General features: G+C 36.9%; 1 pseudogene; it reads left to right on the top strand.

Moving 5' to 3' along the window:
* Window positions 1–3675: 3675 nt before the first annotated feature.
* LOC102474998 (transcription factor BTF3 pseudogene) overlaps window positions 3676–6490 on the top strand; it is a 21850-nt pseudogene continuing 19035 nt past the window's right edge.

The following is a 6490-nucleotide window of genomic DNA, read 5'->3' as shown; positions in this document are numbered from 1 at the left end:
CACACACACACACACACACACACACACACACACACACACACACACACACACAGAGAGAGAGAGAGAGAGAGAGAGAGAGAGAGAGAAACCAAGTCACCAGGTCCGGGACTCAAACCATGGTTGGTCAGCCATGTGGGAGTGTCCAGCACCTTAACCATCAAGCCACCTGCTGGTCCCCCCACCATGATATTTTCTTATAAATAGAAATCTTACATATTATTTTCGTCTTACTAAAACCAGTAACTAAATACTTGGATAGTCCTAAATATTTTGAAATTGAACAGAACAATTTTAAAAAATAAGTGTATCAAAAAAAAAAGAAAAAGAAAAAAATAGAAAATTATTTAAACTGGATCTGCAGAGTGGCTCAGCAGTAACATAGCTAGACCCACATGGGAGGTTCTTGGTTCACATTCCCAGGCCTCTCTCCATGTGCCGGGCATAGGCACATGCCCATGACCTAGGCTAGCTGAGTCTGGGGGTAAATTGCACAGTAAAGACCCTGGTGGTAGTATCTCTCTCTATTTATGTCTCTCTTTTCTATGGAAGAATAAATAAATACACCAAAGAAGTAAAACAATATTTTGAAGTAAATTAAAAAAAATAGAATTCATACAATTTTTAGGATTTAATAACGTTATAGAAAAATTTATACTCAAAGGTATGAGAATAACCTAAAATCAATGGGCTAACATTTCATCTTAAAAAGTTAGCAAAACAGGAACACTGTTGAAATATAAGTCAAAGCCAGGGAAGAGCAAAGCCTGAATACCAACCTAGAGTTTAAGTAAATCTAATTGTCAAATAAAGATTTAGCTTCTGGTGGTGTGCATCTCCCAGTAGTTCTGTTCAACAATATTGAGAAGGAAGTATTAAAGAAATTTATATTGTACAAATAACACAGTATCAGAGCAGGCGATAAATCTGTCATTCCTTCCCCCGACTTGTGTTTGCACCTTGGTTTCGTGATTCTGGCTTAAAGGTGTTTAATGTGAATGTTGGCATGCACCATTTATTGTTTGTTTCATGTTGAATTACACAGATGTTCTTCATTTAAAAAAACATTTTATGAGAGAATTAAATTTAGTCATTATATGTGACAATAACCTAATTTTATGAGATCTTTTGGGTAAAAATAATCCTGATGAGAACAAAGTGCTCATGTGTTAAAATTTCAAAAGTTGTACTTTTTTGAATACCAGTAATTACTTGCTTTAATATTGCATAACTTCACAAGCAATTAAAATAAAATTGACTTCTTCACTTTCAGGGTCCTTTCTTCTAACACAAGAAATACAGGAAAATTGAGAGACAAAAATCAAAATGTTTGTAGCCATGTTCTAAAAACAAATGAGAATTGCAACTAATGATGAGAATTTGAAAGCAAAATATAAACACATTGAGTTATTTAAACTAGTAAGACATAACTACTATACAAGAAAAATATAATAATTAGTGAATTAAAAAAATTATTTACCACTATCCCTATCAGTGTGCCCCCTAAACACTTTCTCATATTACACAATTAGCAATTCATGACATAACGTTTTGATTATTTATAAAATAAAATGTTTTACTTATATAAGACTGTAAAACTGAATCTATTTAAGGCACTTAAGTTAAATGTTGGCATTATCTGTGAGCCATTGTCAATTACATCCCTCTTCCATTTCAGTTAACCCAATTTTTACAAGATGTGTGAAAAAAATGTATGAATCTTACATAAATAGTTTCACCATCTCCAGACTGAGAATAATTGTTTGTGAAGATAAAAGTAAAACAAGCTATATTCAATATTTTATATAATGTAAAAATAGTACATATAAGTTTATTTATCTAAGTCTCTAACTAGAATTGTTATGTAGTTTAAAAACTTATTATACCTCAGAAATTATGGTAAGTGATTTTTTCCTATAATATGCAAATATCTGTAGAGTAAATACTTTAGAAAAAGTTAATGAGTGCTTTTTTTCATTCCTTGAAGTCAATTGTATAATGCAAAAAAACACACATTTTGTACTCAGCGCTACCATAAAATACTACAATTAAGGAGTAATAAGTTAATTTAACACACCCAGAAACATATAGATGTGCTACCCACATTTGTCTGATATCTTTATGCTTCTTGTATTTAAGGTTAGTTTCTTTTTTTTTTTTTGAGAGTATTTTCAGAGTTTATTATAAACCAGTTTCATAGGCCACAAGGAAATAAAAGGACTATGTACAGCCTTATGGGAAACAGACAGGGAGCTGAGAGGGCCAAGATGAATCTAGGGCCTTGGTGGGCGCATTACCGGGGGAGGGCGCCCTGTACGGGAAACCAGACAACCCGGTGGGACTCCAGGAACAACAGCATAACAAACAAACAGGTCTGTGGTAACATGGCCCTAGGAAATCAGGCCCACACCTCTATGGGGCTACTTCCATAACTGTGTGGCCAAGGGTCAAAGAAGGCCTTGCGTCCCCGGGGGAGGGGGCCGCATACCTGGAGGGGGCATACACATTGGAGTCTCTTGTGGGGGGGGGCCCTGGGGGACCCATGGGAGGCCTCATACCAGGAGGCGGGCCCATCATGCCTGGAGGAGGTGCCGCTCAGACCAGCAGTTGGCATAAGGTTAGTTTCTGAAATCACTTTATTCTTAATATTAGCTGTTAAAGAAAGTCTGCTTATGAGGTTTTTTTTGACAAATGCTTACACTTACGGCTAATGTTTCTTATGATTACTGGCTTATTCATTCTCTAGGAGAAAAAGATGTGAAATCAAACTTCAGTGTAAGATACACTTTTCATAAGATATGATTGAGACATTCAATATTGCCAGCGCCAATCCAGATGTCCTGAAGAGAAAATTCTACTTAAATTCTTAGAAAAATGTTGGCTTCAGTTGCTTTAGCTGTCAACAATGGTACACATGGAGGAAATCATTAAAGAGCTTGTCAATTTTATTGACAGGTCCTATTTCATCCATTTAAGAGCTACAAAATATTTTAATCACACCAGAGAAACCTGTAACCCATCTGCTCAGCTTATTAAAAATTAATTGTAGCTTTGCTAAACCGTAAAAGGCACATGTGAAATGTAACTCTTATTTTGTTTAGATTTGATTAAAAGTAAAGTAATATCCATTAGTACTATTCTTTCTAAAGTTGAGATTTCTTTATAGTTTGCATCGAATACATTGTTCTCATTGCTTCTGTCCTTAGAATTCCTATTTCTTAGTCTGGCTAACAGAGTACTTGATGAGGAATGGGATTCATGCAAATGCTGCTAAAGACATAAACTCATAAAGGCCAGATCAGTGGATGGCATACCTACTAGTTTTGTTTTGACTCTACTTAGATAAGAATGGGTCTTCACATTAAATATACGTTTCTATGTTACTCTAGCATATATGGGAACTTTCTAGTTTCTAGTTCAGTTTAGTTTCTAGTCTGGCTGGTAAAAGTTAGGTTACACTTTGGTGTGAAATGTAAAACACAGATAGCCACCAAATTTAATCTTTGTGTCAAATGTACCCTTGTCACTGAGTATTTCAATTTTGGATAGGCTAGATGGAATACATATTTTGTCCATCTGGCGTCCCTGCGTGTGTGCACCTAATCTCAACTGGTCTGCCTGAGACCTCCGGAGCACCAACTCTAGTCCCCTGCGTGGTCCCTTTTCTGCTCCGACAAGATGAAAGAAAGTATCCTGAACCAGAAAAAAGTTACCAAACTGCATGCACAAGTGCGCATTGGTGGCAAAGGAACTGCTTGCAAGAAGAAGGTGGTTCATAGAACAGCTACAACAGATAATAGAAAAGTTCAGTTGTCCCTGAAGAAGTTAGGGGCAAACACTATCTCTAGTATTGGAGAGGTGAATATGTTTACAAACCAGAGAACAGTGATCCACTTTATCAACTCTAAAGTTCGGGCATCTCCGGCAGCAAATACTTTCACCATTACAGGTCATGCAGAGACAAAGCAGCTGACAGAAATGCTACCCAGCCTCTTAAACCATTTTGAGGCGGACAGTTTGACTAGTTTAAGGAGACTGACTGGAGCTCTGCCCAAACAACCTGTGGTTGGAAAAGCATCACTTGCAGGACCAGCAGTTATCGTAATGGCTATGTCACTGGACTCCCACAAAGTCAACCGCGGTTCGAGTCCCGGACCCGGTGGCTTAAACTCATGCCGGAGAATGGAGGAGAAGGGATTGCGGCGTGGCCATCCCTCCTGGGGGTGATTTCTTGCTTTCTATCTCTCTGTCTCTCTCTGTCTGTTTGACGAGCACACGCACCCTATAACAAAAACCTCTCCAAATAAAGAAAAAAAAAGTATCACTTACTACTGGAGTGGAGGAGGATGAAGTTCCTGATCTGGTGGATAATTGATGAGACTTCCAAGAATGAGACAAAGTGAATTGAGTCAACTTCAGAAAGTGATAAACTGACGAAGTTACTGGAGCTGCTATTTTATATTATGACTGCATTTGAAAATTGTTTTGTTTATGGATCTGATAAAATCTAGATCACTAATATTTTTAAGCCTAAGCCCCTTGGACACTGCAGTTCTTTTCAGTTTTTGCTTATACTCAGCTCCTTTTTCACTGCTAATTAAGCTGAAGAAGCCTAGGAATAGAGTTTGGAACAAAGGTTAATAAAATTCTTTGCATAGTTAAAAATAAAAGGACAATAAAGAAATAGAAATATTTTGGTAGTATATGACATCACATGTCATGGGTAGGTCAACCTCAAAGAATGTCACATTTTACAGCTGTGGTACCATCTGAGTCAGCTGCCATATCTTTTTGGGAAACCACTTAACTGACTAGATAAATGACTCACTCAACCTACAGGCATTCTCAAAAATGGCTAGAGGCCCAGCAATGGGGCAAAGGCAATAGGACAGCACTCTAATATGCTGAGAAACCAGTGGAAGACCAGGAATTCAGATCCTGGGTCAACCTGAGGAATCCAGGCACACAGGTGTTCATAATCCTGGCAAGCTGTAAGAAGGGAAGAGGGTATAGTAAGACCCTGCCAAGGGTGTTTTTCTCTCTCTCGCTCGTTCATCAAAGAACTATGATAACCTATTGTTGAAAGGCTAGTAAAAGAAAAGTTTAAAAACAGACAAAATATAACACATCTTATAAAGTATATGCAAATAGCTATATAAATTTAAAACATTTTATGAAAGGTCAGTGTATCCTGTCTGCCCCACCCTCATGCCCAGCTCTCTCTGAATATTCTTTTTTTTTTTTTGAGAGGTTTTTCACTATAGGGTGCATGCGCTCGCCAGACAGACAGAGAGAGACAGAGAGACAGAAAGCGAGAAATCACCCCCCATAGGGGATGGCCACGCCGCAATCCCTTCTCCTCCATTCTTCTCTCGGGATGTTGGGCACACACGCACATGCGCCCAGCGTGGGTTTTAAGTCACCGGGTCGACTACATGGGAGTCCAGCGACATAGCCATTACACTAACTGCTGGTTCCCTCTCTGAATATTCTTATTATAACAGCTTTACTGGATTTCTGTAGCAGCAGATATGCTTTATGCTCCTGGCTCAACTCTAGAAGCCCTCCAACACATTCTGCATTCTGAATATCAGACAGCACTTTATTGACTTGTGAAACCTGCCAAACTTCTAACCTCTCTTCTGATTCATAGGGTAGGTCTTCATAATTAATCTCAAAGCATATCATTAAATTAGCCTCACAAACCTTCAGATAGCTTTAGTTGAAAAGTCTGTTACTTTCTTCTCAATAACAAATCAATTTTTATTCTCTCTTCTCACTCTATTCAGTTGCAAAATGTAGCTAGTTATAACTCTGGCTCTTGAACCTGCTATTCAACATAGTCAAGCACATGGAGATAATAAATACTCCAAATTTATGGTAAGTTATCCAAACAACCAATTTCCCTGCCCTATAATGTAGACCTTGTCTATCTTCCTCACTGTACCAATTAAAGGACTCTCTGCTCCAATCTTCACTGTGTCTCTTCACCCATGAATCTCTCTAATGAGATTGTGGCATTGAATACCTCTATGGTGACTGAATTACTATCTATTCATTGCTCAAGTTTTGTGTATCTGCTATATGTGAGCTCTTCAAAAATGATCAGACATAAATGTTTATATATATGTGTGTGTATATATATAAATATATAAATATATATATGTCTGATCATATATGTGTGTATGTGTATATATTTATACATATGTATATATGTGTGTATATGTATGTGTGTATGTATGTATATACACATATATGTTTTGCATGTGTATTATGTATGTGTATATATACATATGTATATATATGTGTGTGTGTGTGTATATATATATATATATATATATATATATTTTTAGTCTATGCATAGATTTGATAGATTTAAAGTTTTTGGAAATATAAAAAATTCATACTTTAATTCCATTTTTTTAATAAACTTTTTGAAGCACCCACCTACAGGAACCCCCAATCCTCTATCATGGCTTTATCCTTGTTTTAT

The sequence above is a fragment of the Tupaia chinensis genome, unplaced genomic scaffold, assembly GCF_000334495.1.
Source record: "Tupaia chinensis unplaced genomic scaffold, TupChi_1.0 Scaffold000027_1, whole genome shotgun sequence".
Lineage (NCBI taxonomy): Eukaryota > Metazoa > Chordata > Mammalia > Scandentia > Tupaiidae > Tupaia > Tupaia belangeri.
The sequence above is the reverse complement of the archived record's forward strand: the minus strand, read 5'-3'. Positions and strand labels throughout refer to the sequence as shown.